The 22449-nt window shown below is 37.2% G+C and overlaps 1 long non-coding RNA gene across 1 annotated transcript in view; it reads left to right on the top strand.

Annotated features, from left to right (window-relative positions):
• Nucleotides 1-22449, top strand: part of LOC129482875 (uncharacterized) — an 86421-nt gene that overhangs the window by 51982 nt on the left and 11990 nt on the right. The window contains exons 3-4 of the long non-coding RNA XR_008657842.2: nucleotides 9884-9969; nucleotides 18017-18210. This is a non-coding gene — a long non-coding RNA (uncharacterized lncRNA). The remainder of the gene's footprint in view (nucleotides 1-9883; nucleotides 9970-18016; nucleotides 18211-22449) is intronic.

The raw sequence follows: 22449 nt of genomic DNA, 5'->3' as shown, positions 1-22449 counted from the left end.
CTCATTCATGTACTTCCTTCCATCAATGAAAGTTTAACAATTGCACTAGTACTTCCTACTGGGAGCTATCCATGCTCCACCTATCAGCCATCTGGCCAATTATACAGATGCAAATTTCTCTTTATAGTCTATTTTTTAAGTCTATTCTTGGCATCTAAGTTTGTCTTCCTGTGTTCTAGAAATCATATGCAAAAATAGAGATTTGCGTTTACTTGGTATTTATAAGGGAGTGCTCTCAAGAACAACACCTGGAAGGAAGTGGAAGGAGTATGATTACGCCGAGTTGAACTGTGTGTGATGCTTCTGCAACAGAAGCCTTGGCCACTCCATGAGGAATTCTGAACCTTGCGATGACCCTTCAGATATGTCCTTTTGTACTTCTGAATTGAGCAGTCAATGAATATGTGCTTTCTCCAGCATTAGGGGAAGCAAGGTGGCTTTGCTTGGCTGAGGACAATAAGCTTGCCTGCTACTAGGTTTCTTATTCTCTGTCGTGCTAGTATGAACTTTTGCACATGGCATTGGCACTGGTAAGGTTTTAAAAGAATGGGCAAAATTAGATGAGACCTTTTCAGTTCTTAACTTGAAACTGGGCTAGCATCACATCTTCTGCATTCTATAGGACAGAGCAAGTCACAAGGCCAGTACCTTTTTGAGAACTGGATCAAGACTCCACCACACACTTGCAGGTGTGAGAGGCTGCCTTACGAAAACTCACATTCAAAAGGTATGTGTACCGGAAAGGAAATAATTGGAGACACTTTTACAATTAATCCACTATGTATAGAACTAAGATTTCAACTAAGTATTATTTTTTCTTCCTATACATTTCATAGCTTGTTCAATCTCTAAATTTTAGGATTTTGAAATAAAACTCCTTAGTAATATTTGGGCCCTCCTATTTTTTTCTCCCACTTTTCAAAACCAAACCAAAGCATTCAAGGCTGTTCAAAGAAAAATATAATACATCTCTGCAAGATTGAATAGTTGAGCCAATAATACAAAACTCACTTTTCATTTTCCTTGTTAAATGTATTTTACTTGATTGCCAACCACCAAAATAAACACTGGCACAACTGCAAGATTTTCAGTTTTTTCAAATAGGAACTGGAAGTAGCAGAAATAGAATCGAGGGAATGCAAGGTCAGCACGTGATATGTGCTTATAAAGCTGCTCTGACTACTGTCCCCACTGATTTATACTTGTCACATACTGAGGGCTCAGTTGTGGCGCCAACTTTCTTTCATTATTATCTTTATTTTAAAGTGATTTGTGTAGCGGATTAAAAAAATGCATTGCAGGAAGTCAAAAATTCTAAGTAATCTTAGTGTAATTTTGGAAACTGAAGAATAGAGCAAGAAAAAAATTGGCACTTGACTTCTAAGTATGGGAGATAAGATAATCTAAACAAAAAATATATCTTTTTTTTTTTTTTTTTTTTTTTTTTTTGAGACAGAGTCTCGCTCTGTCACCCAGGCTGGAGTGCAGTGGCACAATCTCGGCTCACTGCAAGCTCCGCCTCCTGGGTTCACGCCATTCTCCTGCCTCAGCCTCTCCGAGTAGCTGGGACTACAGGCGCCCGCCACCACGCCCGGCTAATTTTTTTTGTATTTTTAGTAGAGACGGGGTTTCACCGTGGTCTCGATCTCCTGACCTCGTGATCCGCCCGCCTCGGCCTCCCAAAGTGCTGGGATTACAAGCGTGAGCCACCGCGCCCGGCCAACAAAAAATATATCTAATGTGCTTACGAAATAATGAGTGTGGCAGGAATATATATGTTACTACTTTTTCCTTATACACAGATATCATTATGGAGAATGTATCCAAGATCATTGATGGCCACAAGGCTAGGCTGAGTGTGGTGATTAGTATCTGTTTGTATTCTCTATTTATGTCTTATTCTTCAGTTTACTTAATAAAGCTCAGAACTTTTAAATTGTTGCTAATAGCAGCCCAATTTTTTGACATTGAAATCTCTCAGCTTTATAGCTTTATAAAGCTTTATAGGCTTATCTCTGTAAATGGCAGCTGTTTCACATTCTTGGAATTTCAACTTACGAAGGTCAGTATTAAGAACCAATTCTGACTGTCTGAAATTATTCAATCTATGTTATAATAAGAGAGATCTGAAAAAAAGTTGACAGGCTAATTGTCTAGATTTCATTGTAGAAATCAGTCTACAAAAGACCTATTGCTGACATGATAGCTTCATTATTATTTGTGTTTGTGGGGTTTTTATTCATTTATGTAGAAGGAGATGATGTTTAAGGACAGTAGCTCTCTCCATGTGCTCTCTGTTGGTGCTGGGAATTTCTTATCAGTGTGAGGTTGATTGTGAAGACATGTTTGAGGGAGAAAGCACGGGAAAACAAGCTCTTGACTGCCTTATCTTTCAGTGAGCTCATGACTCATAGAATATGTGGAGTCATTTCAACATCTTTAAGGGTTATCATTTGAGTGGTGATTCTAAGCATTGACTTGAGGTCAGCTGGCTATAGGGGTAAAAAATGTTTCATGTAGCAATACATGTAATAGTTTAGATAAATTATTAAGTGATGATGGACACAGAGTTCTACAGTACTGAGTTTATGATAAAATATTCTAATAGGAAAAGTCTTTCCATTATCCGTGATGTTACCCAGGCCCATACCTAATGAGAATAATAATATTTTTCATTGTATAGAAATTTTGTTATTCAACACTATTTTCATCTTTCTTATCTGTTTTGTTACACACAAGAACCCAGTGAGATAGTTAAAGGGAATTTCCTCATCTTTTATAGGTGAAGAAAGTAGAGGCCGGGCGTGGTGGCTCACGCCTGTAATCCCAGCACTTTGGGAGGCCGAGGCCAGCAGATCACGAGATCAGGAGATCAAGACCACGGTGAAACCCCATCTCTACTAAAAATACAAAAAATTAGCCCAGCGTGGTGGCGGGTGCCTGTAGTCCCAGCTACTCGGGAGGCTGAGGCAGGAGAATGGCATGAACCCAGGAGGCAGAGCTTGCAGTGAGCCGAGATCGTGCCACTGCACTCCAGCCTGGGCGACAGAGTGAGACTCTGTCTCAAAAAAAAAAAAAAGAAAGAAAGTATAGGTTTAGACTTTCAAAATATTCTCCATACCTGACATTCTTGAGTTGGTAAGAGTCTATCACAATTAGATTGGCCCAAAAAGGGCAATGTGTTATTCCATATGAGGGGAGACAGGAAATAAAGAAATAAATGCATAAATAAGATACTTTTAAGTAGTGGTACCCATTATGATAAAAATGAAAGAGGGTAATTTAACCAAAAAGTAATCATTGGGCACCTCCAAACTATGTAAATAAAGCCGGCTGTAAGAGGGATTTAAATTTAAACTGAGGTTTTAATTTATCATGGAATTACCCAAGTGGAGATGACAAGAGAAATCAACCACTGCAAAGCCAATCGGATACACTCAATAACCTGGAAAAAGGTCAATGTGGCTGCAGTGAGCAAAGAAAAGTGGTATAATGTGTAATCAGAGAGGCAGGTAGGGGCCAGATCCTTTAGAGACTGGTCATTGTAAGAGGTGTATATTATAAGCAAAATGGAAAGCTATTGAAGGTTCTAAGTAAGGAGACATCATTATCTATTTTGAATTTTTGGAAAATCATGCTATTTGGATTTTGGAGCAGGAAATCCAGTAAGGATCTATGGGTAAACAAAACAGACACCCAGACTTGTGCTACAGCAATGATAGTGAGGAGTAGTGAACAGTTAGCATATATATTGTAGTAAAAGTGCCTGCAGATTTGCCTACGGATTAAAAGTGAAAATGAAAAGAAAAAAGGAATGAGGATTAATGACATCTAAGCATTTGGATAAATAACGGGGCAGATGATGATAACATTTATCAAGGCAGGGGGAAATGGTGAGTAGGTGACAAGGTCAAGTTGATATGCTTGTTACAATTAAGTCGAAGTGCCACATAGGTAGGTGATGTACATTTCTGAAGTTCAGGCAAGAGGTTGTTATTAATGAGGGTCTCATTGGTGGATTGCATTTAAGACATGAGACATGAGATAAATGAGATTAGCCGGAGAAAGGGAGTACAGACAGAGAAGAGACACTGGGACACTGAGCCCCTCAGAATTTAGAGTTCCTACTGGAATGCTTTTAGAGATAAAATTACTACTGCTCCAATTTTTTCAACTTTTATGAATGGCTGTAATCCTAACAACTTATAGTACAGTTATTTCATACTCCATATGTAGAAAATCCAAATTATTAACTTTTTAATATCTTGTATTAGATTCCTCATTCTTATCCTTCAGTTTTCACCTATATTTATTTGCTTTTCATGGCAAAGGAATTTCTTCTTGGCCATGAATGGCAAGGCAGAATGAAAAATACTGGAATTTATAATAAGATGGTGCTTGGCACCAAACTTTCTTTTACTCATGACATAATTCACTGACGACATTTTTTCCTGATAGAGAAAATACCAAAAACCAAATACGGCTTCAAAATATGTAAAAATATTCTTTCTCTTATGATCCAACAAGAAATGATTGTTTGATAAAATGAAATAACCTTTATGTGAAGCCCATTAGGACAATTATAGTTACTAGGATAAATAATTTTGTAAATATATTTCAAATGCTTCCACTGTGTAGAGTAATTGAAACTTTTTATTGCAGGTTTAGAAGGTTCTATTCCTTAAGGAACAGTCACACACACACCCAGAACAACAACAATAACAACAACACCACGTGCACACGGCACAAACATTTCACACACAAAAAAAAAAAAAAAAAAAGAAGTAACTAAGGGACAGTGTGGTGGCTCATGCCTGTAATTCCAGCACTTTGGGAGGCAATGTGGGAGGATTGATTGAGCCCAAGTGTTTAAGACCAGTCTGGGCAACACAGTGAGACTCTGTCACTATTAAAAATAATAATAATGATAAAATGAAAAAGAGGTAACTAAGCTTTTGACCAAAGGGGCTTGAGAGATCACATACTGCAAATGACTGAAATTATTCTTGTTAATTAGTATGTGAAAATCATCAGTCAGTGGATTAGGTTAGACCTAGAAAACGTCTTTAAATGGGAAATGTAGCTCTGTACAAAATCCTTGTAAGACTGTGCCAATTTCGAAACTAAGAAGCCTTTTGAGCTGTATGTGGGACATATTTGGGTTAAACGGATCCTATTACAGTTCTCTTTGAAGACCAAGAGGCATATAATATGGCAAAAGATTGAGGAAGTAGAAGTTTATAATTATCAAAGTAATTGCAACTGCTTTAACATTAGCCTGGGATCTGAATTCAGAAACTTTGGGACCCATATAAGCCCCATAAGTAGCATACTTAACACTAAAGTAATATATACTGTATTTTAAGTTAAAGTGATTGTTTCATAGCTCTGTCCTATCAAGGACATCTTTTCTCACCTTTTCTTACCCACACATCTAGTTCTTAAGCTTTCCCCACATTCTGACGAGAAAGAACTCCGTAAATTCAGCTCCGTACAGGCTGTGAGACAGTGTGATTTTGTAGTGGGGACAGTGTGGCTCGGCATTTACAGCCTTTGGAAAAGTCTCTACACTATGCCAATGCTGCTAATGGCCATGTTTCCGGTCATAATTTATTGTGCAAAGACCAGACAGAAACTCAAGGGAGGTCTCTTTTGCCTCAATGTGAATTTCTAACAAATGCAATAAACATTTCAAATTTTGAAAGAGGCAAACAAAATTCTGTTTCTTTGTATGTCTCCCACCACAAAATTTCAAGGTTGACTTGAAGTCACACAAGGTTAGTAATTTTCTGAGTGTTTATTTTTTTTCCTATTTTCTTAAGCATTTGCTATATAGTGAAACTACTTCCAAAGAACAGGATGTTCTCCACAGCTAAAGAACTGCTCTAGCTAAGCAAATACTCATATCATCAATTATCATTTTAAAATATCTCAGAAAACATTCTTTGAAGTAATCCTTCCCCAAATCCTATTTGAAACTTGATTCGTATAATGGGTAAGTAGGTAAACATTTTGTGGAATTAAATGAATGGAGGGGAAAATGAATTTTGTCACGTATAAAGTTGTTATCTTTAAAGGAATGCCTAAGTGTTACTTCTTCTCAAAATTCTGGGAAAACCAGATGGAGTATTGTTAACCAAGTAACTCCTAACTCAAGGCTTGAAAGTCTGTGAGGGTTTATGAGGATTAAGGTTAAGTGAAGAAAGGCACTGAAACAGTTCAGTGGATACAAAAATGTGCTTTTTAGTCACCAAACTTTACATGTTTTTATTTATCCAATCTTTCTGTTTCTCTTTACCTAATATTTTGCCTACTCTTCTTCATCACAAGGACCATGTGTTACAACAATTTTGAAATCTATTAAGCAACTCGCTAGTCATTCAGTGATTTGTTTTTGAATGAAGGATTAATATAATTATAAATCTAATACAAATTACTTTCAGTGCTATATACAACATATTTATATTGTCGATAAAAATAATCCAAATATTCTCACCCTTTCAAATTGGCATTAATACAGGAATGATATTTTAAAAATCCCACTTAATCCAAATTACTTTAAAAAAAACTCTGTTTTCTACAATAATTCTGCTCTTGAAGTAGATAATGTAAGGATGAATTTGTAGCACTTATTGATATAAAAATAATTAAACCAAGTAAAATATAATCATCTCACACATTATCTGCACTGCTTGGTATATGATAAGGCACTAACAATGGATTCCTAGCAAATGGATTGCAGTTAAATAAATGTAGAATATCCAAAGAATCAAATATTACAGTGCACATCTTGGATTTAGATATAATATATTAACAATTTGCCGCTTATAAAATTCAGAGATGTGAGAAGGGTTTGGAGGCATCATCCCGTTTCTTTGTTCGATGTACTCCACACCCAGCTTGCCCAACACTGAACTTAGATACCTGAGATGATAAGATAAGGAATGTTTTAAAAACATGTATCCCATCTGACCTTAAATCTTAGAAGGAAACGTCAGGATTTCCTCTTTATTGCTTTCTCTATTTTTCCCTTCCTTCATTTCTTCACTTTTGCTTTCCTTGTTTTGGAACGATTTTGAATATAAACTAATTTTTGATGATTTTTCTAGGATTATTTAATTTTTGGTAGGAGATGTAATGTAATTGTGGTTATGAAAAAGAATGTACTATTTTTAGGCTATGAATGTTAAAGTTTTTAGAGACATAGGGATATTTGTGTGCAACATATTTCAAAGGTTTTCAAAAGTACATGCAAATATGCACACATAGACACACAGAGCAAATTTGTTAAAGTGTTAATAGATTTCAATTCTAAGTAGGGAGCATGTTGGTGTTTTTTTCTAAGTTTCTTCCCACTCTTTTGTATTTTTGACATTTTCTATTATAAAAAGATGGAAAAAGACATAGACTCTATGATGATCAATTTTATGTCAACTTGGCTGGGCTCTAGTAGCAATTTTTAATCAAACACCAATCTAGGTGTTGCTATGAAGATATTTTGTAGATGTGATTAAGGTCTATCATCAGTTGACTTTAAGTAAAGGAGATTATCCTAGGTTATCTGGGTGGGCCTGATTCAATCGGTTAAAAGGCTTAGTACCAGAACTGAGGTTTCCCTGAATAATAATAAGTCCTGCCTGTGGAATGAAGCTTTAGTTCATGCTCTAGAGTTTCAGTCTCCTTTCTTGAAGGTCTGCCTATGGACTTTGGACTTGCCTAATCAGCCTCCACGATCATATAAGCCCACTCACTGAAATAAATCCTTTAACATATAGCTCCTACTGGTTCTGGTCCCCTGATTGAAACTTGACTGATACATACCCTTTCATCCAAAAGCTCCCTGTATAGTTGACAGGCCATATGAGGGACACTTAGTTTAGATTGGGGACAATGTCAGAGAAAACTGTGTAATTTCCCCATGGAGGAGACACTTGATTCAAGATCCGAAAAGCATGTCATAATTGATAAAACTATGAAGAAATTTATTTATTTTGAGACAGAGTCTCACTCCGTCACCCAGGATGGAGTGCAGTGGTGCAATCTCGGCTCACTGCAACCTCTGCCTCCTAAGCTCAAGCAGTCCTCCCACCTCAGCTTCCCAAGTAGCTGGGACTACAGGTGCGCACCACTATACCCAGCTAATTTTTGTATTTTTTTGTAGAGACAAGGTTTCACCATGTTGCCCAGGCTGGTCTTGAACTGAGCTCAAGCAATCTGCCCACCTTGCCCTCCCAAAGTGCTGGGACTACAGACCTGAGCCACTGCGCCTGGCCAGGAAGTTATTTTTATATATATTTGAAACTAAATTGGTCCATTGACATATGAAAGTTAGGTGTAGGTATTAGATACAGGGACTAAAAATATTTGAAGAGAGTTACGTGACTTTATTGAATATCATTTTGCAATGGGGTTTTCTAACAAACAGTCAGTTAAACAGTGTGGAGTGCATTATGGGCAAGAAGTTGTCTTAGCACTCTTACGGAAACAGTCAAAACATTGGATTTATATGTTTTGTGAATGTATTTACCATTCAATTAATGTTCTATGCAGAGGATACTTAAGGTTTGCATTCCTTATGTAGATGATAGAACTACTTGCCAAATAAGATTACTTTTTCATGCTTTTAGTACAATTTAAATTTTCTTAGCATGACAGATAATCCACAAAATCCATCTACTAATTTACATATGAATTATCTATAGAGATTGCAGATCTACAAGTAGAACATAAATTGTTTGAAATTCAATGATACAGTCATCGGCAAGCAACTTTATGCCAAGATATCCCATTTTACTCCAAAGTAGCAAGAGTGAAATGGCAACGGGGAAGTGTAGAGGGTGGTGGTGGAGAATGAAATGAAGAAAAAAAGGCAAGGAATTTTGGCTGCACCTTCAATAGTAGCATCATCAACCTCTAAATAATCAACAACCCGGATAAATGATTTAGCATCTGACATACTTATTTTGTCAATCCAAGTCATTTGATATTGCCATGCCCTTTGTGGCATTCAATATATGGCCTTCAATATATCACCTCTACTTCTTGTCTTTAAACAACTGCTACTGTGAATGTAAATTTCTAACCAAAGCCTGGTGAGATTGTTTTAATGACATGAACACAAGCTACATTTATGAAGGAAACCTAAACATTCAGATGTCTTTTATTTTAGTCAAGGAGTTAAATGGAAATCGAGAGAACAATTTATTGGCAAAAGATTTGTTTTGTCTAACCTATATGCAAAATAACCCACAATTTTGTTTTTATTCACCCATTGTTCAATCATAGGAAACTTTCATGGGAACCTAAAGCAAAAATTGCTGAACTATATATGTGGAAAATCAACCAACATGAATACAAAATGCCAAAATAAATAAAAATGGTTTTGTGAATACCCTCTATTGAAAGAACAGTTTCTGAAGGGAAACATAATGTAGAAAAGTATTAAACAAGAAGTATAATTTTTGCTGGAATTTAGCAATCTAGGTTCAGTTCTTTAGAAGGACAGATCACAGATTGATTTTGGAAATCTGCTCAAGCTTAGAGGCTGGCTAAAGCTTTCCTGCTTTTATAATTTTAGATGCTTAGAAAAGGCATTTTCAAGACAACACTCGGAGCCTATGAGAGAGAATAACACACTCAAAATGTTGCCAAACTGAATGGATTTAATAACCTATGCTTCTACAGAACAATAACTTTAAAAATGTCCCAATCTTTCTCAAAAACACCATGGTGCATTAACTATTTGAGGGGATTTTCTTGAACAGCAATGACAACAATAAACAACATTTTTGGTTCAAGAAGATCCCTTTTCCTTATTTCCTTCTTAGGTTTTAATATAAAAGCTAAACCATAATAATCTTTTTCTTTTTTATATGTTTTACAGAATCCAATGCATATCAACTTATTAAAGCATTATAATGAACAAGTGCTCCCAAGTGTTACTGCTTCCTGTTGTTTTCTCCTCCCAAGGTTGGTCAGAGAGGCACATTTAACGTGCTGCAGATCATTACTTTATCTGTAAAGACTTCTCCCATGGGTGTGAGGCAGAAGGAGTAATTGTTGAAGTCGGGAATTGTATGTGTTCCCCACCCTTGTGATTAACTCAAACGAGAAGGGATGTGGCAAGAGCAGAGCCTGGAAAACTCAAATTGGAGATAGAAACCATGCTCTTGTTTTTCTCAACTGATTATGTTCAACAGTGCCAAATAAATAATTCTGCAAATTGGGAAGGGTGACTAGGAAAGCAGAGTGGGAAACAACAGCAAAAAGAAGGAAAATCTCTATTTCTCAAAGACTCTTTTTGTAATTTAAAACGTTATTAGAGTTCCATAAAATAAGTATTTCTGTTAATGTTTTTGCCTGATAAATATATGTGTCTTCTTTTTTTAATGTTTACAATTATTTTACCTTTCTATGAAAATATTTAATTAAGGTGTATTATGTATTTGTAATGAAATCCAACAAAACTTAGATGATAATTTTAATGAATTAATTACAAAGTAAGAGAGTCATTAGGGAGTGCCTTCTAAGACACTTGCCAGCATTCATGGCCCTTTCCCCTGGATGCTGGTAGCATCACCTCTTTGATTGTGATAATCATAACATCCCCAGAGATTGGCAAGTGTGTCCTACAGGGCCACATTTCTCCGCCTACAGCAAACTGAGCTTTAAGGAAACAAAGCAATGGCAGTTAGGAAAACAAACAAACAAAAACATTAAAAAATGATATAACTATAGAGAAATAACACAAATAAAGTCAATCTTAGAAGGTAATAGAGTGAAGAAAGACAAAAAGAAGGATGGGTGAAGAAATGGGTTTGGGGAGAGTAAATGTATAACTGAAGGACTCAATTTTTCCCCCCAAAAGTAAGAGCAGAACAGCTATGAAATGTGAGAGAGTGGTTTGATGCTAGTAGATTTTTAGGAGTTTGATAAAGCATATGATTTAGCTTTTGCAAAAATAACTTGCCAAGGAATATTGAGGAGCAGCTGAGGTTGAATAAGAAGCTGAAGTGGTGCCAATCAGCAAGCTGATGAAATATTCCCCAACAATTTGAACCTCAAGGGAATCAATAAATAGAAAACAAATGGTGAGACTGATCAGAGTTTGAGGTTTTAACAGGGCAGGTGTGGTTCTGGAATTAGATGGAAAGAAAGAGATCCCAGGATAGAATGTAGGTAAAATGATTGAGGATTAGATCCAGGCGGGGTTATCAGGAAGGGCATGAGGGACAATGGAGAAACTGGGAAAAAAAAAGCCAGAGAATTATTCAGTGTTTGGAGGCTTTGATAAATTACAAAAATATGCTTCATGTAACTAATAAAGTAGGACAAGTAAAACTCTAAAAAATGTAATTATTAAGAGGGCTGGGTGTATGTATATTAATCCAAGGAACAGAGCCCTCCTATTGGAAATATACAAACAGTCTCTGTGCATTGCATATGTGCTGACTTGAGTGTTTAGACACTCTCCTTACCAAGATCTGTTTGTATATGTGTGTGTGTGTATATATATATACATACATATATTAAATAAATCTATCTTTTATATATTTGTCTGTCTACCTCTGGTTAACATTTGAGAGTTTTGATAATTTTTTTTTAAATCATTGACTTCTTACATCATGGTGAAGGAAAGTAAATGTGTTTATGTAATCTATATGTTAATCAAGTAGGACTCATTAGAGCTAACAGAGAGTTTATTTTTATCTTTTATTGTCTCTTTAAAGTTGTACAGAGGATAAATTTTTTTCTCTACCGCTAGATAAAAGTGTGGGGAGGATGCTATAATTTCTGGTCATCTTTAGATGGTATAAAATACATGGTAACCTTAAGTGGCAAACATAGTCTCATGTTTTCAGCAAATTAAAATGTCTGGTCATAGATATCACAAGGTAAGAGAGTCAGTAGGGAGCGTCTTCTAAGACATTTGCCAGCATTCATGACCCTCTCCCCTAGATGCCCGTAGCATCACCTCCTTAGTTATGATAATCATAACATCTCCACACATTGGCAAGTTTCTCCTACCAGGCCAAATTTCTCCCCCTACAGCAAACTCACCTTTAAGGAAAAAAAGCAACTGCAGTCAGAAAAAAAACAAAACAAAAAGATATAACTAGGCCGGCCATGGTGGCTCTTGCCTGTAATCCCAGCACTTCGGGAGGCCGAGGTGGGCAGATCATGAGGTCAGGAGATCGAGACCATCCTGGCTAACATACTGAAACCCCGTCTCTACTAAAAATACAAAAAATTAGCTGGGCATGGTGGCACGTGCCTGTAGTCCCAGCTACTCTGGAGGCTGAGGCAGGAAAATTGCTTGGACCTGGGAGGCAGAGGTTGCAGTGAGCTGAGATCGCACCACTGCACTCCAGACTGGGCGACAGAGTGAGACTCCATCTCAAAAAAAAAAAAAAAAAGATGTAACTATAAAGAAACAGCACAAAGAAGGTCAATCTTAGAAGGTCAGAGAGTAAATGAAGAGAAAAAGAAGGATGGGTGAAAATATATTATTTGAATCTCTCTTTAAGATAATTTGCCTTTCTATTCCTCTGTCAGCTAGGATCAGCCTTAGGAGGGCTGTGGCTGCCAGAATAATTAATTGGAGTGGGCTTCACTATTCTTGTCACTCAATCCTAACCCTGCTGATAGATGCTACTTCTAATCCGTAAAGATGGTATGAAGAGAGACAAGATGCAAAAGGAGGCAGAGAGCATTCCTCCTTGCCTGGCACTACTGCATGCAGCCTTCATATGTCCTGTATCTAGCAGGTATTTAAAGCTGTGGCTTCTCTTGCAAGGTATTTTGTGAGTTCTTTAAAGGCAACTAGTTGGTTTCCTTAGACTATAGCTTCCATGATGTAGGTGATGACTCTCTGTTGCCTTGCCACTGTCGACCTGCTTTAGCTTTCTCCACCAGGAGCCACTTACTGTTGTAATCTTGGGACTATAGGATGCTGCCCCTCTGGGTAGGGATCATTTTGGATGACCTCCAGGCTAATGTTCCTTCTGTAGGTGTCACATCCAGTCACTGGGATGCATGCATTTTGATCTGCCTGTCACCAGCTGGAAGTGCAGTTCCTTTCCAGCTGCAGCTCCCTACTCTGCTGCCAAGAATACGTTTTCTTCCTCTGGCATGAGTCAACCATCTGTTTCCCACTGGAGGGAATACATGTCGAGCTTTCTGAGTGTGCCTATTCGAACCCCTCTACTAGGCTTGGGATGAGGAAGCAATGCCTGCACCCCAAGCCTTTGTGGGAAAGGATAGTGAGAGTCCCAGCACAGCAATCCTCTTCCCAAAATCCCACTTTGGACTCTGCAATTACCCGCATCCTCTCGACCTTTAAATTGGAGTAAGAAGCATCTGGATGAGGAACCCAAGTACTGTGTAATGGGTTCTCATGTATTTTCATTGAACACTTAATTACAAGTTTTCACCTTGCTTCTGAGTTCACCTATTTTGAATTCTACATATAAGTGAGGTCATGTGGTATTTGTCTTTCTGTGCTTGGCTTATTTCACTTAACATAATGCCTTGCGGGTTCATCTATGTTGTCACACACAGTAAGATTTCCTGTTTTTTAAAGGTTGAATAATATTCCATTGTGTACGTGTACCACATTTTCTTTATGCATTTATCTGTTGATGAACACAGGTTGATTCCACACCTTGGCTTTTGTGAATAGTGCTGCAATAAAGGTGGGAGTGTAGATATCTCTTCAAAATGCTGATTTAATTTCCTGTGGATACACCGTATACCCATTAGTGGGATTACTGGATCATATAGTAGTTCTATTTTTAATCCTTTGAGAAACCTCCATACTGTTTTTCATAACAGCATTCTCAGAAAAAATGTACAAGGGTTCCCATTCCTCTGCTTTCTCACCAACACTAATGTTTCATGGTTTTGATAACAGCATTCTAACAGCTGTAAGGTGATATCTCTTTGTGGTTTTAATGTGCATTTCTCTGAGGATTGGTATGTTGACTTTTTTTCATATACTTGTTGGTCATCTGTGTATCTTCTTTTGAGAAATGTCTATTCAGGTCTTTTGCCACTTTTCTAATTGGGTTATTTGAATTCTCACTATTGAGGCATTTGAGTTCCTTACATTTTGGATATGAACCCCTCATCAGATGTATGGCTTACAAATATTTTCTCCTATTTTCTGCATTGTCTCTCTGCTCTATTGACTGTTTCCTTTGCTGTCCAGATGTTTTTGGTTTGATGGAATTCCATTTGTCTATTTTTATTTTTGTTGCCTGTGCCTTTGAGTTAGTCTTGTTTTTTAATATTTGCCCCTTCTAAGATTTGTGTAGAAAGAAATTTTGAATGTTTTCAGCATAAAGAAATGCTAAACATTTGAGGTGATTAATAGGCTAATTACCCTGATTTGATCATTATACACTGCATACATGTATAGAAATATCACTCTGTGTACAATTTTTGTACACAACAAACATGTGACAATTATTATGTGACAACTAAAAATAAAGTAAAATATTTTTAAAAAATAAATTAATGATAATTATGGGTTTGACTATTTGAGGACTATTGAGGAAGAATGTCAGAGAGCCCTGTGTTCTTATCACTTAATAGAAGAATTTAAAAACTTAGATGCTATAATAGATAGTTTAAGAAAAATCTAACAAATTTTAAAAACACAGGCTATAATGTTTTGATTAAATTTATATACTCAAAATTATATTCCTCAGAATCTATATTATAGGAGTAAAGTAATTGTATGAAAAGATAAATGTTGGAGGATATTTATTTTAGCATTGTTCATTGAGGCAAAATAATAAATAAAATAAAATGATTGCTCATTTATTTATAACAGGAATATTGAATAAATTTCAGTGCATTCTGAGCATGAAGCCATTTAAAAAGCATAAATTAACACTATAGCAGCTGAATTATAGGCATTTCCATAATATATTATTGGCTGATAAAAACAAGTTTCAGAAAAGTATAAAAAACATAATCTTGATTTGGTTTAATCACAAAAAAATATGTTTTGTATTTTTTGTTGTTTTCTTACTAAATATCTATTTGGAAATGTTAATAAAAATAGTATTATGCTTGTGAGGGCATTTACATAGTCTAAAATGTATTATTTCCCTTATCAAAACACATTTCTCAGTTTGATTTCATGGTTTGGGTTGGATAGTAATCAGTAATTTCATGATAATCATTTTTAGCGTGATGACGTGAGATTCTAATACAGAGATAAGCCAATTTTCTTTGCTTGAAGTCCACTTTGTCCAATATACATCGCTAATCCAGCTTTATTTTGACTATTATTTGCATGGACATGATATACCTTTCTCCATATGACAATCTGCCTTTCATTTGATATGTTTAACCATTTATATTTAATATAATTATTAAAATGTTTGGATTTAAAACTGCCATTTTAATATTTATTTTATAATTGTTCCCACTGTTATTTATTCCAGTTTTCCCCTTACTGTGTCCTCTTTTGTATCATTTAAACTTTATTTTTCATTCAGTTTTAATTTATTAATTGTGTATTTATTTATTTATTTATTTTGCAATGGAGTCTCGCTCTGTCGCCCAGGCTGGAGTGCAGTGGCGCAATCTCAGCTCACTGCAAGCTCCACCTCCCGGGTTCATGCCATTCTCCTGCCTCAGCCTCCCGAGTAGCTGGGACTACAGGCACCCGCCACCATGCTTGGCTAATTTTTTTGATTTTTTAGTAGAGATGGGGTTTCACCGTGTTAGCCAGGATGGTCTCGATCTCCTGACCTTGTGATCCACCCGCCTCAGCCTCCCAAAGTGCTGGGATTACAGGCATGAGCCACTGGCCGGGCTGTGTATTTATTTATTTATAGATGGAGTCTCACTCTTTCTCCCAGGATGGAGTGCAGTGGTGTGATCTCGGCTCAATGCAACCTCTGCCTCCCGAGTTCAAGCGATTCTCCTGTCTCAGCCTCCTGAGTAGCTGGAATTACAGGCGGGTGCCACCACACCCATCTAATTTTTATATTTTTAGTAGAGACAGGGTTTCACCATGTTGGCCAGACTGGTCTAGAAAAACTGACCTCAGGTGATACACCTGCATTGGCCTCCCAAAGTGCTGGGATTACAGGTGTGAGCCACTGTGCCAGCCTTAATTGTGTTTTTAATAATGTCCTTTGTCTTTTTGTGGTTATTTTTAACATTTGTTTGAGGAATTACAGTATATTACAGGCAGCAAATTTATGTAGGTGTGCAGCAACCTCAATTCTTGCCTCCTCAGAAGAAAGAATTTGACTGAGGGACATAAGGCAGAAAGAGAGCCCTACCCAAGTTTTAGAGCAGGAGTGAAAGTTTATTAAAAAGCTTTAGGGAGGCTGAGGCAGGAGAACGGCGTGAACCTGGGAGGCAGAGCTTGCAGTGAGCTGAGATCATGCCACTGCACTCCAGCCTGGGTGACAGAGTGAGACTCAGTCTCAAAAAAAATAAAATAAAATAAAAAAGTTTTAGAGCAGGAATGAAAGGAAGTAAAGCAGGAGACTTGAGAGATCACACGCACAGTTTGACATTTTGACTTGGGGTTTTATATTTTGGTATGCTTCCGGGGTCTTGCCTTATTTCTCCCGATTCTTCCCTTGGGGTGAGCTGTCCGCAAGTGCAGTGGCCTGCCAGCCCTTGGGAGGGGAGCACAGGAAGTGTGTTTACTGGAGTTGTATGCATGCTCACTTGAGGCATTCCTCCCTGACCAGTCACATGTCCCTAGAAGGTCATATACCAGTTGAACTCTGCCATTTTGCCTCTTAATGTGCATGCTTGAGCCTACTCACCCGACTTCTGACATTGTATTGGGAAGCTGCTAATCACGTTTCAGGTTTTTTCTATTGGGAGATGGCCGTTCCCTGGCGCCAGCTGCAGCCAATTATTATTTGAGAGAACCAGTGTAAATACCACCTGCCCATCATCTAATGGTTCCCTGACATTCCTGGTGGGGACACCGGGGTGCTTCTCTTGCCCTGCTCATGTCTAACTCCTACTATAACAAATATACATTATACTTATATTTGTAATGTCCAACTAAAATCAGTATTTCACCACTGCATGTGGAATTCAGAAAGTTTACCAGCCTTTAGGTCTCTTTATCCTCCTTTATGTTGAGTTGTCTTTTGTATTACAACTCCGTAGAACTAAAATACTATCAACAATGTTATACTTTTCTTTCCACTCTCAAACATGTTTTAAACACTCCAGAGGAAAATGATAGTCTATAACATTTACTCAATAGTACCATTTATGTTGCTCTACTTTCATTACTAATGTTTCAGATTTCCCTCTGGTATTCTGTCTAAAGAAGGTCTTTTAAGGCTGGGCGCGGTGGCTCTTGCCTGTAATCCCAGCACTCTGGGAGGCCGAGGTGGGTGGACCACCTGAGGTCAGAGGTTCGAGACCAGCCTGGCCAACATGGCGAAACCCTGTCTCTACTAAAAATACAAAAAATTAGCTGGACGTGGTGGCATGAGCCTGTAATCCCAGCTACTCAGGAGGCTGAGGTGGAAGAATCGCTTGAACCTGGGAGGTGGAGGTTGCAGTGGGCCGAGATTACGCCATTGCACTCCAACCTGGGCAACAAGAGCAAAACACCGTCTCAACAGCAACAACAAAATGTCCTTTAATGATTCTCTTAGTAGAGATCTGCTAGCAATTAATTTTCTTAATTTCATTATTTAACTTTCATTTTTTAAAGATAGTTTCACTACATAGATAAAGTCTGGGTTGATAATCCTTCCTTTTAGGACTTAAAAATATTGTTCCCCCACCCCAGAAAGTAGGTAACTGTGTAAAGTGATAGATATGTTAATTAAGTTGATTGTGGTCATCATTTCACAATGTATATGGACATTAAAACATTATATATATCTTAAATGTAAACATTTTTTATTGTCAATTATAGCTCAATAAAACTGGGAAAATATTGTTCCATTTCCTTCTGGTCTTGACATTTTCTAAGGAGTAATCTGATGCCATTCAAATATCTATTGTCTAGGACACAAATCAAAATTACTCAGAATTTGAAGAGCCAGGAAAATATCAACTTGAGCGGGAAAAGGCAATCAACATATGCCCTTTATTGTGCAAAACTCGGGTAACGGGTGAACAAGATTAACAGGGACCACTAGGATCAAGAAATGAGAGATGCCTCCTTACATACGTCTGAGATGAATCCACAAAGATATCAATGTGAGTATGGGAGGGTTTCCCATATAGTGACCAAGTAGATTGTCATATTTAAAAAAATAAAATAATTATTTTATGTTTGAAAAGGAAAAGTTTATCAATTAAATTTGTAAGTTTCCAATCTGTTAGACCTATGCTTTGATCACCTTTCATCAGAACCTGCCGTCTACCATCTACCCAACTTAGGGTTGCTAATTAGTTAGGACAATTATCACACTCATGTCCTTATATGCAAACCTTTATTTTTCTTGGTCACTGAAGAAGAGTCTCAGTTTAGATATAGATTTTCTGTGTAAGAAAATCTGTTTTATAGAAATGTAAATACATTTTCTCTCTTACTCTAATGCTTAAACCAAAATATGAGCATAATAATACTATAGTTATATATAATAAAAATTGAATTGTAAAACTGAGTACATTAATTTTGCTTCTTTAGTAATATACAGAAGAGGTCTTTAGTGAATAAGTTGTATTCCCAAGATAGCACAGTAAATTAATAATAGAGTCAAATGGGAACCCTGGTTTTCTTTTTGAAGTATTAGCACAATACAGTGTTTAGAGGGTTCCAGAAGAGGAATATTTCTTCAGCATATTAGACACACCTTAACATCAAATTAATACCAAATTGATTTTCAGAAATGTTCCACTTGCTGCATTGTGTTAAAAATAATCTTCAAAAGTAACAGCGGAAGATGTTATGTATTTTGGGTCCATAGACTTCTGAGTTCAAATCAATCTTCTGTCCAGTAGTAGCTAACAAGCACTTTATTTGAACTTGAAAATAGTGTAAATTAAACTTATTCTTAATGAAGAATTTAGCTTGGAAGCTATCACTATGTCTGACACATTTTCAGTAACCATTTATTTTCTGCCTTCTTTGGCTGAAATGTCATTTAATAAGATGCCTTTATAATTTTAATAATTGTGCAGTCTAAGTCACCAATTATATAACACAATTGTTTAAAAACCTATTTAAGAACAATTAATCTAAATAATTCCTATTTTATTATATTTTAAATAAAATTTATATTCTGTTTAAAAATTTGCATATAACTACCAACGATAATTACATTTAACATTTTTTGGCTATTGTATCCTAAAATTTTATAAGTTGATATCTCAAACACCAAGACTGATGACACAAAATAACTGTAATTTCCAGTTATTATCTCTAAAGGCGTGTCTACATTAGGCAGGATGTGGAAATGTTTGCTTAAAGGTGAGGAGCAGGTCTTAAAACAATAAAGCTACAAGAGGAAAAGCTAAAATCCCTGACACAGCTCTTGAGAATGGGATGGTCAGGTCTGAAAGTGGGATCGGAAGCACCAGGTGAATTCACTGGCTTACTCAGTGTGTGAGAAAATGTGCCTCACCAGATTCTCTTGCTGATTCACATTTTCTGTATTAATAATATTTTTTTTTCTGATTATGTGAACTACACAAATAGAAATCTGGTAGCTCAGATGTGTGAAATGAGTGACTGCTCATCCTATTTGCTGTGATCGTTGAAATTTATTTTTTCATTAGTCTGCTCATTATTACCAAAGAGAAAAGTGCATGCTTTGCTACACATAGCCACCATCCATCTTGGGCTTATGCAGGGGAGGGTTCAGAGAGGAAGAAAGGGAGAAGAAAAACCTGAAAACAGGCTACACAGGGTCTGGGAAGAATGAGGGGGGTCAGGTTAAGCCAAGGAAGCCTGACTCTGTTCCAGGATGTGGCTACAACTACAAAACATTAACTTGCTTGTCTGCATGATTTTTTAGTCCCATCCACCTTCTCATACATTCTAAGAGCAGGAAGGTGTAGCAGGTAGGTTATGAAATAACCTCGCATACTCTGTCATTATTTTTTTTTTTTTTGAGACAGAGTTTCGCTCTTGTTGCCCAGGCTGGAGTGCAATGGTGCAATCTCGATTCACCGCAACCTCCACCTCCCGGGTTCAAGCAATTCTCCTGCCTCAGCCTCCTGAGTAGCTGGGATTACAAGCATGCGCCACCACCCCAGCTAATTTTGTATTTTTAGCAGAGCTGGGGTTTCTCCATGTTGGTCAGGCTGGTCTTGAACTCCCGACCTCAGGTGATCTGCCTGCCTCGGCCTCCCAAAGTGCTGGGATTACAGGCATAAGCCACTGCACCTGGCCATACTCTGTCATTTTTAATAGAGAATTAAGGCCTGATATTCCCTGAAGTTCCTATGAAAGTAAGTTACTTGCTTTTGGTTTTGTTTCTTTCCATAGGATGTCAGGGACAATGAGAGGACAAGCCCTGTTCTGGGTGAACCTGTCATGTAGGACAGGTTACTTTTCTCCCACCTTCTTTGTTACAGGCACCCTGTGTCAGTCTCCACATCTAGCTCTATGTGCCCTCTCAGTCTCTGCTATGGCTCCTTGCTCTGGGAGAGAGCACATACCTCAAACTCAACATCATCTCTTACTTCCATCCACTCCACCACCTATCTATTGCATGTCAATAGACACATGGGGGAGGAGCATATTTCAGCTCAACTTACAAGCATTCAGTTTCTCAGACACAGTGCTTACACTGAGGGACGGATACCACTCTCAACACATGTTCTTCCCAGTACATGGCAGTTTTATATAAAAGTATAGAAAGGGGCATACTTAAGAGAAAAATCAAACCAAACAAAAAAGACACAAAAGACTTGAAAATAGCACAAGTCTTTTAAAGCCTCATTGAAGCAAATAACTACCACTGAAATTTTAAAAGTCCCTGGGAAAAAAAGCCTAACCATGCCCATGGCCAAGGTCTCTGTGCTCCATTGGCTCCATCCGCTCCTCACTTGTACCCTCATGAGCAACCCCCGGACACCCAGCTGTGGCCTGTCTAAAGGGAAATGATCTCAGCAGTGCTGGGTTCGGCCCCTCCCTGCCTCAGCTGGTGATAGTGATCTTCCTTTTTCTTAGTTCTTCCACTTCTAGAAAATAACGATAAAAAAATGGATTTACATTCTGATCAGTGTCTCAAAACTAGGTTCATTCTCCTGCCACTTCTGGCTAGCTATATTGTTCCCAAATTAGTCGGCTATTCTCCATTTATACTAACTATGGTTTACGCATATATAATGAATGCTCCTGTTAACATTTTTTTATTTTAAAGAAAATAATTTTTAATTGCAATTAGTCTTTATTTTATTATATTACTGGCATGTGAGACTTGATATGAAGAATTTTTCTTTTTTTTTAACTGGGAGTGCTTTCTGCTTGGTCAGCAGGAGAAACAAGAAGAATGGGTTTTTAGGGTCACTTAGGAAGATATATTTTCTATTATCCTCTTTTTATCACACTCAGAGTTGTTCTGGTGTTTCCAGTTTCTATATTTCTTATTTGCTTTTCTTCTTTCAGCATTTTGTTACCTAGAGGCCAGGTGATAAGATTTGAAATCATCTTATCTAAATCCAGCACATAGTTTATACCCACTGTACCAATCAAATTATTCAAAAGTCCCTTCTGATACATTGCAAAAATGGATACAACTTTTCCCTCCTTTTAGCTTCTTTCCTTGTGTAATGTGACTTTGAAGCTCTTACTATTATATCAAGAAATAAAATCTATTGTCTCTGGATTGGTCTTGTGACTGCTTTGGCCAATGGAATACAACAACAAAGCTGTTGATGTGTACATTCCAACTCTAGGCCTCAAGAGCCTTGCAGAATTCCACCTGCTGTCCTGGGATCTCCACCGTCCCCATAGAACCAAGCGTGGGCTAGTCCGCTGGAGGATGAGATCTCACATAGTCCGTAATCAAATGGGTCTCCTTCCTACCCAGTAATACTTCAGACAAATGAGAATTCTAGGTGAGACCAGGAGAAGTCCCTCCCTGAACCCAGTCCCTATGGCTGATGCACAAAATCATTAACTAAAAAATAGTGTTGTGTTAAGCCAGTAAATTTTTGATGAGTTTGCTATGCTGTTAAATGTTTGTTTTCAGCCACTGTATTTTGTGGTAGTTATATAGCATAAGCTAACTCATAATAATTCACACAATAAATTCCATATATTTTGACATTATAATCAAGGCCTCTCTAGGTTTATATTTCCAGTCTCAATCCTGGTACTTTTCCCTTTGAAATACATTCTCAATTCATATACTTCACATGTTTTCTTCATGTGATACTGTTTTCTGTGACTCTGTATTTCCATATTTTATATGCATTGTGCCTTCTTACCACAATACCCTCACCCATCTGTTCTTGTGAACTCATACATTTTCTCCAGACCTT

Source organism: Symphalangus syndactylus, chromosome 5 (genome assembly GCF_028878055.3).
Source record: "Symphalangus syndactylus isolate Jambi chromosome 5, NHGRI_mSymSyn1-v2.1_pri, whole genome shotgun sequence".
Classification (NCBI taxonomy): Eukaryota; Metazoa; Chordata; class Mammalia; order Primates; family Hylobatidae; genus Symphalangus; species Symphalangus syndactylus.
Note: the sequence above shows the minus strand (reverse complement) of the source record. Positions and strands in the feature narration are given on the sequence as shown.